The sequence below is a fragment of the Balaenoptera ricei genome, chromosome 4 (assembly GCF_028023285.1).
Source record: "Balaenoptera ricei isolate mBalRic1 chromosome 4, mBalRic1.hap2, whole genome shotgun sequence".
Classification (NCBI taxonomy): domain Eukaryota; kingdom Metazoa; phylum Chordata; class Mammalia; order Artiodactyla; family Balaenopteridae; genus Balaenoptera; species Balaenoptera ricei.
Window position 1 is genome coordinate 93878343 of NC_082642.1, and position 12736 is coordinate 93891078.

Sequence of the window (12736 nt, forward strand, 5' to 3'; positions counted from 1 at the left end):
GGGGACATGAAAGGAATAAGATAATGAGGATTGGTAACAAGTTGGTCTGGAAAAGGAGGTATGTGACGGGATCTCTCAGAATGAACTCAGAGTGTGAGAATATCTGTGTCCTATGTAAATGCTCACCAAAGGGCCTTTACTTCAGAGAAATTTTTCTTTACCCAGGTAAGCATGATGATCCTCCTAATTTCAGCGCTAGTGACCCTATGATCAGTTATTCAATGCCAAATGTTCCTGTGGGTCAAACCAAATTGATTACCCACACCAGCTCTTCTGCCTATTAAAATAACGAGCTCCAAGTTGTTTCTGGCAATTTGGTGCCACTTATTATCTCTTCGATCCCAAGCTGCCATCATCCTTATTGAAATCACAGAATCTATTTCAATATCAGTATTTTCCACCTTCATCTCTGACCTACAGAAGGTAGCCACTGTGGTGCTTTTCAAATACGTTGGTACTACCTTCATTAATGCATTTCTCAATGTTCTTACGACAGCTGTGTCCTCAGGGTTGGGATGGCTTAGAGGGTAGTACATAAATCCATGCTGGCATTCTCATCTCCCTAGATCTTTCTATTCCTTCCTCTATAAGGGATTTCTGGCATCTCAACTCAGCCTAGGTGAGAAGTGAATCCAATTTTCAGTCTACAAAAAGATGAAATTATTAGAACTCTACCAACTGCATGTGATAGCACATTGAATGCAGACTCTCTGATAAGTGCACCTATATAATCATTTTTAACCTAACTGAAATTCTTTTCCTCCATTTCTAGTGTAGTATCCTCATAATTCAGTTCCATGTTTATTCCTCTGGGGTTTTGCTGATAAACATTAGTGCAGTTTTGCAACTCTTTTACCATGCAGGCCTCTTGCTCCCAAATTTGACTGTGTAGTTGGCCCACATGCATTTTAGGATCTGCCTCTAGCTGTAGATGTGGAAGCAGATGTGAGGGAGAGCTGGGGAGTGTGTGAGGAAAGCTGGAACTCACTTACCTGGTAATCACCTCAAGTAGGGTCATTACAGGGTCTTCAGACAAGGCAGGCACCATCAATCAGGTGTAAAGCGGCTGCTTCTGGCAACAGAGGCTCAGTGGTGTTTGCAGCTAACACATTCCTAGAGTCATCTGAATTCTTCTAGGTTGAGCATTCCAATTCTCTGTGTTCCTGATATCCTGTCCCCTTTTCTTTCTCACTTTTCCCTGGATGTCTGTCCTCTTGTCTGTTTTTGTCTCTTTGTTGCTCTTTTTGTTTTCCTTCCAAGCTGTGTGTCTTCATACTTAAGCTTTTCTCTCTTTTGCTCATGTGTCCTCTCAGCTGACCACATTCTTTTACAGGATTCTAATCTCACCCCTGTGTAACTTCTGCTTACACAAAAGTTGCCATGCTGCCACCACCCCTGACCCCCCAAAACCCACACACCCTTCAGTTTGAGTGTCCTATTCCATCTGACTCTCTGAACGTTTGTCTCAATTCTAAATTCTTGAGAGACTCTGATGAGCCCTACTTGGGCCAATGTTCTGCCTTGGTCCAATCTCCAAGGATGGCAGCGTCGCTTAATACCTAGGGCTTCCCCTCTTCTGGGTGTGGCTGGTGAGCTTCTCTAAGAGAGAGGTTTGGGCAGGGAGGATCCTCTGGAGAATGTAAAAGAAATATAAGATATGATCCTTGTCTTCAGGGAATTGAATATCATGGACTCAGAACCTACTGTGCTTCATTAGTAGAATTCTGGCTCCTTTTTGAATTTCTATAATTGGATATTGCAGAGAATATAGATGAAGTTAGCCCAAGGCAGGTTTATACCAATAAAGTTCTAACTTACTGAAGATCTGAACTTTCTTTCCTAAAGATTAAAACTTAATGTAGTAGACTATAGTATTTATGGAGTACCTACTGTATCCCCAATGCTTTGCACATATTTTATTTTATTCTCTTCTCTGAGAAACACTATGGACAGTTATTATCACCCTTTACCCAAGTCTCAGAGATATTAAGAAACTTTGCAAAAGGACCCACAGTAGTAAATAGAGTAGAGATTCAAACTAGAGTTTGCTAGTCCAGAGTCCATGTTTCTTCTGGTAATAATACAAAGCTGTCTCTCTAACCAGAGCAATAAGAAACTTACCTTTAGTTAGAACTAAATCCACCTCTTCTAGAGGTCCTAGTGTCTCAGAAGGCACCAGAGCAATGCAGAAACCAGACATGTTAAAAGTGAATTGTGCTGGCTTTGTTTGTTATGGCATAGCCTAGGAAGGAGGCCACATGCCACTACTCAAGCTACACGTTGCAACATGGTCTACGTGCCACCATACAGGATTCATAATTTCTCAGGGACCACACAAGACCTTATAAACCCTCCCTAGATGCCATACCAAACATTAATCTCACCCTTACGAAGGCCTCTACTATAGTCTGTGGAAGAAAGGAAGGGTCAACAAAACAAAAATCACATTATGTTTGGGTTTTTAGAAAGTAAACTCACAGGAATTCCTAGGTTTCCTTCTGTTTCCTATGTATCTCAGGCAGGGTGCTGGAGAAGCCTACAAACTGCAACCACCAACGGGTGCAGCAAAAAAAGTCCTCCATAATGACTGTTCACACAGCCAAGGAACCAGAAAAAGAGCAGGTTAGCAGAACAGAAAACATTGTTTGCAATACCAATCCTACTCCATCCAAACACCAATGGAAAACTGTCTCCTCCACTGTAATGTCTGTGGGACTGAGCAGGGAGTTGAACTTTCATCCCTCAACCATTGCTACCATTCTGCTTCTCCCATCAGGGTGGTGTATGCAAGGTCAGTGATAGCAGGCAGTACTCCAGTTCCACCACTGGGGTAGTGTCAGCATGACTAAGCAAGGAGCTGAGCTTCCAACACTTACTTATCAGCTAGGAGGCAAAAGGAGGTTGTTGAAGGTGGTGCTAGTCAGCACTCTTCTTCCTTCCTGCCCTTGTGTCAGCAGGGCCCAGGGGGTTGCTGAACTTCTTCCTCTACCAGGCAGCAATGAGATGGAATGAAGTGGGACATATTGGTGGTCCACATTCTCCACTCTCACCATCTTTCCATCCCTAGTTTAAATGGAGCTCAGCAGAGAACTGAACTGCCACACCCACCCACTAGCAATGAGGTGGAAGGGGAAGTATGAGGTGGAGCTATATGGCACTCTAATCTCCCCCCTGCTGTCAGTGGGGCCCAGCAGGGAGCTCAACTTTAAACCCAGCAGCAATGAGGTAGTGCCAGTTGGTATCATAGGACCTAGGGTTGTCACAGGACCCAATGGGAAACTGAATATCCACCTCCACCTGACCTGAGCACTACTCTTAAACAGGGTGACTCCTTGCCAAAAAAGAAAAAGATTGCATGTAGAATCTAACAACATAATAACCAAAATGTATGAGATACAATTGAAAATAATTCACCATTCTAAGCACCAGGACAATCACAACTTGGATGAGAAAAGGCAATTAGCAGATGCCAACAATGAGATGATTCAGATGTTGGAATTATTTGGCAAGCACTTTAAAACAGCAATCATAAAAATATTTTAACTACCAATTACAAACATTCTTGAAACAAATGAAAAAATAGAAAGTCTCAGCAAAGAAATAAAGCTATAAAAAAGAATAAAAAAGAAATTATAAAAACTGAAATTTACAATAAATGAAATAAAACTCACTAGATGTGCTCAACAGTAGACTAGAGATGACAGAATAAAGAATCAGTAAACTCAAAAACAGGTTAATAGAAGCTATCCAGTCAACAACAGTAAATGAACAGAGCCTCAGCGGCATGTGGGACAATAACAAAAGATCTAACATTTATGTCATGAGAGCCCCAGAAGCAGAGGAGGAGAGTAGGGCTGAAAAAATATTCAAAGAAATAGTCAAAGGCTGAAAATTTTTCAAATTTGATGAAAGATGTTAACTTACAGATTCAAGAAGATTAGAGAGACAGACCTTCAAGATGGCAGAGGAGTAAGATATGGAGATCATCTTCCTCTCCACAAATACATCAGAAATACATCTACATGTGGAACAACTCCTACAGAACACATACTGAACGCTGGCAGAAGACCTCAGACTTCCCAAAAGGCAAGAAACTCCCCACGTACCTGGCTGTGCGCCTGAAAGGGTCTTGGTGCTCCGATGGGGTGTCAGGCCTGTGCCTTTGAGGTGGGAGAGCCGAGTTCAGGACACTGGTCCACCAGAGACTTCCTGGCTCCATGTAATATCAAACAGCGAAAGCTCTCCCAGAGATCTGCATCTCAACAATAAGACCCAGCTCCACTCAACAACCGGCAAGCTACAGTGCTGGACACCCTATGCCAAACAATTAGCAAGACAGGAACACAACCCCACCCATTAGCAGAGAGGCTGCCTAAAATCATAATAAGGTCACAGACACCCCACAACACACCACCGGACGCAGTCCTGCCCACAACAAAGACAAGATCCAGCCTCATCTACCAGAACACAGGCACTAGTCCCCTCCACCAGGAAGCCTACACAACACACTGAACCAACCCTACCCACTGGGGGCAGACACCAAAAATGGCAGGAACTACGAACTTGCAGCCTGCGAAAAGGAAACCCCAAACACAGTAAGTTAAGCAAAATCAGAAGACAGAGAAACACACAGCAGATGAAGGAGCAAGGTAAAAACTCACCAGACCAAACAAATGAAGAGGAAATAGGCAGTCTACCTGAAAAAGAATTCAGAGTAATGATAGTAAAATGATCCAAAATCTTGGAAATAGAATGGAGAAAATACAAGAAACGTTTAACAAGGACCTAGAAGAACTAAAGAGCAAACAAACAATGATGAACAACACAATAAATGAAATTTAAAATTCCCTAGAAGGAATCACTAGCAGAATAACTGAGGCAGAAGAACGGATAAGTGACCTGCAGGATAAAATAGTGGAAATAACTACTGCAGAGCAGAATGAAGAAAAAAGAATGAAAAGAATTGAGGACAGTCACAGAGACCTCTGGGACAACATTAAACACACCAACATTCGAATTATAGGGGTCCCAGAAGAAGAAGAGAAAAAGAAAGAGACTGAGAAAATATCTGAAGAGATTATAGTTGAAAACTTCCCTAATATGGGAAAGGAAATAGTCAATCAAGTCCAGGAAGCACAGAGAGTCCCATACAGGATAAATCCAAGGAGAAACACACTAAGACACATATTAATCAAGCTATCAAAAATTAACACAAAGAAAAAATGTTAAAAGCAGCAAGGGAAAAACAACAAATAACATACAAGGGAATCCCCATAAGGTTAACAGCTGATCTTTCAGCAGAAACTCTGCAAACCAGAGGGAGTTGCAAGACATATTTAAAGTGATGAAAGGGAAAAATCTACAACCAAGATTACTCTACCCAGCAAGGATCTCATTCAGATTCGATGGAGAAATTAAAACCTTTACAGAGAGCAAAAGGTAAGAAAATTCAGCACCACCAAACCAGCTTTAAAACAAATGCTAAGGAACTCCTCTAGGCAAGAAACACAAGAGAAGGAAAAGACCTACAATAACAAACCCAAAACAAATAAGAAAATGGTAATAGGAACATACATATCGATAATTACCTGAAATGTATATGGATTAAATGTTCCCACCAAAAGACATAGACTGGCTGAATGGATACAAAAACAAGACCTGTATATATTCTGTCTACAAGAGGCCCACTTCAGACCTAAGGACACATACAGACTGAAAGTGAGGGGATGGAAAAAGATATGCCATGCAAATGGAAATCAAAAGAAAGCTGGAGTAGCAATTCTCATATCAGACAAAATAGACTTTAAAATAAAGACTATTACAAGAGACAAAGAAGGACACTATATAATGATCAAGGGATCAATCCAAGAAGATATAACAATTGTAAATATTTATGCACCCAACACAGGAGCACCTCAATACATAAGGCAAATGCTAACAGCCATAAAAGGGGAAATCAACAGTAACACAATCATAGTAGGGGACTTTAACACCCCACTTTCACCAATGGACCGATCATCCAAAATGAAATAAATAAGGAAACACAAGCTTTAAATGATACATTAAACAAGATGGACTTAACTGATATTTATAGGACATTCCATCAAAAAACAACAGAATACACTTTCTTCTCAAGTGCACATGGAACATGCTCCAGGATAGACCCTATCTTGGGTCACAAATCAAGCCTTGGTAAATTTAAGAAAATTGAAATCGTATCAAGTATCTTTTCCGACCACAACGCTATGAGACTAGATATCAATTACAGGAAAAAATGTGTAAAAAATACAAACACATGGAGGCTAAATAATACACTACCTAATAACCAAGAAATCACTGAAAAAATCAAAAAGGGAATAAAAAAACCCTAGAAACAAATGACAATGAAAACACGACGACTCAAAACCTATGGGATGCAGCAAAAGCAGTTCTAAGAGGGACGTTTATAGCTACACAATCCTACCTCAAGAAACAAGAAACATCTCAAATAAACAACCTAACCTTACACCTAAAGCAATTAGAGAAAGAAGAACAAAAAAACCCCATAGTTAGCAAAAGGAAAGAAATCATAAAGACCAGATCAGAAATAAATGAAAAAGAAATGAAGGAAACGATAGCAAAGATCAATAAAACTAAAATCTGGTTCTTTGAGAAGATAAACAAAATTGATGGAGGAGAGAAGATGGCGGAAGAGTAAGATGCGGAGATCACCTTCCTTCCCACAGATACAGTAGAAATACATCTACACGTGGAACTGCTCCTACAGAATACCCACTGAACGCTGGCAGAAAACGTCCGACCTCCAAAAAGGCAAGCAACTCCCCCCGTACTTGGGTAGGGCAAAAGAAAAAAGAAATAACAGAGACAAAAGAATAGGGACGGCACCTGCACCAGTGGGAGGGAGCTGTGAACGAGGAAAGACTTCCACGCACTAGGAAGCCCCTTCGCGGGCAGAGACTGCGGGTGGCAGAGGGGGGAAGCTTCGGAGCCACGGAGGAGAGCGCAGCCACAGGGGTGCAGAGGGCAAAGCGGAGAGGTTCCCGCACGGAGGCTCGGCACCGAGCAGCACTCACCAGCCCGAGAGGCTTGTCTGCTCCCCCACCGGGGCGGGAGGGGCTGGGAGCTGAGGCTCGGCTTCGGTCGGATCGCAGGGAGAGGACTGGGGCTGGTGGCGTGAACACAGCCTGAAGGGGTTAGCGCACCACAGCTGGCTGGGAGGGAGACCGGGAAAAAGTCTGCAGCTGCCGAAGACGCAAGAGACTTTTTCTTGCCTCTTTGTCTCACGGCGCGCAAGGAGAGGGGATTCAGAGCGCCGCCTAAACGAACTCCAGAGACGGGCGCGAGCCGCGGCTATCAGCGCGGACCCCAGAGACGGGCGTGAGACGCTGGGGCTGCTGCTGCCGCCTCCAAAAATCCTGTGTGCGAGCACAGGTCACTCTCCACACCGCCCCTCCCGGGAGCCTGTGCAGCCCGCCACTGCCAGGGTCCCGTGATCCGGGGACAACTTCCCTGGGAGAACGCACTGCGCGCCTCAGGCTGCTGCAACGTCACGCCGGCTTCTGCCGCCGCAGGCTCGCCCCGCCTCCTCTGTACCCCTCCCTCCCCGCGGCCTGGGTGAGCCAGAGCCCCCGAAGCAGCTGCTCCTTTAACCGCGTCCTGTCTGGGCGGGGAACAGACGCCCTCAGGCGACCTACACGCAGAGGTGGGTCCAAATTCCAAAGCTGAACCCCAGGAGCTGTGCGAACAGGGAAGAGAAGGGGAAATCTCTCCCAGCAGCCTCAGAAGCAGCGGATTAAAACTCCACAAACAACTTGATGTGCCTGCATCTGTTGAATACCTGAATAGACAACGAATCATCCCAAATTCAGGAGGTGGACGTTGGGAGCAGGATATATTAATTTTTCCCCTTTTCCTTTTTTTTTGTGAGTGTATATGTATATGCTTCTGGGTGAGATTTTGTCTGTATAGCTTTGCTTTATAATAGCTTTATTTTACTTCACTATATTATAGCCTCTTTCTTTCTTTCTTTCTTTCTTTCTTTCTATTTTTTCTCCCTTTTACTCTGAGCCGTGTGGACGAAAGGCTCTTGGTGCTCCAGCCAGGCAACAGGGCCGTGCCTCTGAGGTGGGAGAGCCAACTTCAGGACACTGGTCCACAAGAGACCTCCCAGCTCTACGTAATACCAAACGGCAAAAATCTCTCAGAGATCTCCATCTCAACATCAAGACCCAGCTTCACTCAATGACCAGCAAGCTACAGTGCTGGACACCCTATGCCAAACAACTAGCAAGACAGGAACACAGCCCCATCCATTAGCAGAGAGGCTGCCTAGAATCATAATAAGGCCACAGACACCCCAAAACACACCACCAGACGTGGACGTGCCCACCAGAAAGACAAGATCCAGCCTCATCCACCAGAGCTCAGGCACTAGTCCCCTTCCCCAGGAAGCCTACACAACCCGCTGAACCAACCTTAGCCACTGGGGACAGATAACAAAAACAATGGGAACTACGAACCTGCAGCCTGTGAAAAGGAGACCCCAAACACAGTAAGATAAGCAAAATGAGACGACAGAAAAACACACAGCAGATGAAGGAGCAGGGTCAAAACACACCAGACGTAACAAATGAAGAGGAAATAGGTAGTCTACCTGAAAAAGAATTCAGAATAATGATAGAAAGGATGATCCAAAATCTGGGAAATAGAATAGACAAAATGCAAGAAACATTTAACAAGGACGTAGAAGAACTAAAGAGGAACCAAGCCATGATGAAAAACACAATAAATGAAATTAAAAATACTCTAGATGGGATCAATAGCAGAATAACTGAGGCAGAAGAAAGGATAAGTGACCTGGAAGATAAAATGGTGGAAATAACTACTGCAGAGCAGGATAAAGAAAAAAGAATGAAAAGAACTGAGGACAGTCTCAGAGACCTCTGGGACAACATTAAACGCACCAACATTCGAATTATAGGGGTCCCAGAAGAAGAAGAGAAAGAGAAAGGGACTGAGAAAATATTTGAAGAGATTATAGTTGAAAACTTCCCTAATATGGGAAAGGAAATAGTTAATCAAGTCCTGGAAGCACAGAGAGTCCCATACAGGATAAACCCAAGGAGAAACACGCCAAGACACATATTAATCAAACTGTCAAAAATTAAATATAAGGAAAACATATTAAAGGCAGCAAGGGAAAGACAACAAATAACACACAAGGGAATCCCCATAAGGTTAACATCTGATCTTTCAGCAGAAACTCTGCAAGCCAGAAGGGAGTGGCAGGATATACTTAAAGTCATGAAGGAGAAAAACCTACAACCAAGATTACTCTACCCAGCAAGGATCTCATTCAGATTCGATGGAGAAATTAAAACCTTTACAGACAAGCAAAAGCTGAGAGAGTTCAGCACCACCAAACCAGCTTTACAACAAATGCTAAAGGAACTTCTGTAGGCAAGAAACACAAGAGAAGGAAAACACCTACAATAACAAACCCAAAACATTTTAGAAAATGGGAATAGGAACATACATATCGATAATTACCTTGAATGTAAATGGATTAAATGCTCCCACCAAAAGACACAGGCTGGCTGAATGGATACAAAAACAAAACCCATATATATGCTGTCTACAAGAGACCCACTTCAGACCTAGAGACACATACAGACTGAAAGTGAGGGGATGGAAAAAGATATGCCATGCAAATGGAAATCAAAAGAAAGCTGGAGTAGCAATTCTCATATCAGACAAAATAGACTTTAAAATAAAGACTATTACAAGAGACAAAGAAGGACACTATATAATGATCAAGGGATCGATCCAAGAGGAAGGTATAACAATTGTAAATATTTATGCACCCAACATAGGAGCACCTCAATACATAAGGCAAATACTAACAGCCATAAAAGGGGGAATTGACAGCAACACAATCATAGTAGGGGACTTTAACACCCCACTTTCACCAATGGACAGATCATCCAAAATGAAAATAAATAAGGAAACACAAGCTTTAAATGATACATTAAACAAGATGGACTTAATTGATATTTATAGTACATTCCACCCAAAAACAACAGAATACACATTTTTCTCAAGTGCTCATGGAACATTCTCCAGGATAGATCATATCTTGGGTCACAAATCAAGCCTTGGTAAATTTAAGAAAATTGAAATCGTATCAAGTATCTTTTCCGACCACAACGCTATGAGACTAGATATCAATTACAGGAAAAGATCTGTAAAAAATACAAACTCATGGAGGCTACACAATACACTACTTAATAACGAAGTGATCACTGAAGAAATCAAAGGGGAAATCAAAAAATACCTAGAAACAAATGACAATGGAGATACGATGACCCAAAACCTATGGGACACAGCAAAAGCAGTGCTAAGAGGGAAGTTTATAGCAATACAAGCCTACCTCAAGAAACAGGAAACATCTCGAATAAAGAACCTAACCTTGCACCTAAAGCAATTAGGGAAAGAAGAACAAAAAACCCCCAAAGCCAGCAGAAGGAAAGAAATTATAAAGATCAGGTCAGAAATAAATGAAAAAGAAATGAAGGAAACAATAGCAAAAATCAATGAAACTAAAAGCTGGTTCTTTGAGAAGATAAACAAAATTGATAAACCATTAGCCAGACTCATCAAGAGAAAAAGGGAGAAGACTCAAATCAATAGAATTAGAAATGAAAAAGGAGAAGTAACCACTGACACTGCAGAAATACAAAAGATCATGAGAGATTACTACAAGCAACTCTATGCCAATAAAATGGACAACCTGGAAGAAATGGACAGATTCTTAGAAATGCACAAACTGCCGAGACTGAACCAGGAAGAAATAGAAAATATGAACAGACCAATCACAAGCACTGAAATTGAAACTGTGATTAAAAACCTTCCAACAAACAAAAGCCCAGGACCAGATGGCTTCACAGGTGAATTCTATCAAACATTTAGAGAAGAGCTAACACCTATTCTTCTCAAACTCTTCCAAAATATTGCAGAGGGAGGAACACTCCCAAACTCATTCTACGAGGCCACCATCACCCTGATACCAAAACCAGACAAAGATGTCACAAGGAAAGAAAACTACAGGCCAATATCACTGATGAACATAGATGCAAAAATCCTCAACAAAATACTAGCAAACAGAATCCAACAGCACATTAAAAGGATCATACATCTTGATCAAGTGGGGTTTATCCCAGGAATGCAAGGATTCTTCAATATACGCAAATCAATCAATGTGATACACCGTATTAACAAATTGAAGGAGAAAAATCATATGATCATCTCAATAGATGCAGAGAAAGCTTTCGACAAAATTCAACACCCATTTATGATAAAAGCCCTGCAGAAAGTAGGCATAGTGGGAACTTTCCTCAACATAATAAAGGCCATATATGACAAACCCACAGCCAACATTGTCCTCAATGGTGAAAAAATGAAACCATTTCCACTAAGATCAGGAACAAGCAAGGTTGCCCACTCTCACCACTATTATTCAACATAGCTTTGGAAGTGTTAGCCACAGTAATCAGAGAAGACAAAGAAATAAAAGAATCCAAATCGGAAAAGAAGAAGTAAAGCTGTCACTATTTGCAGATGACATGATACTATACATAGAGAATCCTAAAGATGCTACCAGAAAACTCCTAGAGTTAATCAATGATTTTGGTAAAGTAGCAGGATACAAAATTAATGCACAGAAATCTCTTGCATTTCTATACACTAATGACGAAAAATCTGAAAGTGAAATTAAGAAAACACTCCCGTTTACCATTGCAACAAAAAGAATAAAATATCTAGGAATAAACCTACCTAAGGAGACAAAAGCCCTGTATGCAGAAAATTATAAGACACTGATGAAAGAAATTAAAGATGATACAAATAGATGGAGAGATATACCATGTTCCTGGATTGGAAGAATCAACATTGTGAAAATGACTCTACTACCCAAAGCAATCTAAAGATTCAATGCAATCCCTATCAAACTACCACTGGCATTTTTCACAGAACTAGAACAAAAAATTTCACAATTTGTATGGAAACACAAAAGACCCCGAATAGCCAAAGCAATCTTGAGAACGAAAAATGGAGCTGGGGGAATCAGGCTCCCTGACTTCAGACTATATTACAAAGCTTCAGTAATCAAGACAGTTTGGTACTGGCACAAAAACAGAAATATAGATCAATGGAACAGGATAGAAAGCCCAGAGATAAACCCACACACATATGGTCACCTTATCTTTGATAAAGGAGGCAAGCATATACAGTGGAGAAAAGACAGCCTCTTCAATAAGTGGTGCTGGGAAAATTGGACAGCTACATGTAAAAGTATGAAATTAGAACACTCCCTGACACCATGCACAAAAATAAACTCAAAATGGATTAAAGACCTAAGTGTAAGGGCAGACACTATCAAACTCTTAGAGGAAAACATAGGCAGAACACTCTATGACATACATCACAGCAAGATTCTTTTTGACCCAGCTCCCAGAGAAATGGAAATAAGAACACAAATAAACAAATGGGACCTAATGAAACTTAAAAGCTTTTGCACAGCAAAGGAAACCATAAACAAGACCAAAAGACAATCATCAGAATGGGAGAAAATATTTGCAAATGAAGCAACTGACAAAGGATTAATCTCCAAGATCTACAAGCAGCTCATGCAGCTCAATAACAAAAAAAGGAACAACCCAATCCAAAAATGGGAAGAAGA

General features: G+C 41.5%; 1 protein-coding gene across 2 annotated transcripts in view; it reads left to right on the top strand.

Annotated features, from left to right (window-relative positions):
* Positions 1–12736, top strand: part of ILDR1 (immunoglobulin like domain containing receptor 1) — a 78369-nt gene that overhangs the window by 46701 nt on the left and 18932 nt on the right. The gene's annotated exons all lie outside the window — the stretch shown is intronic.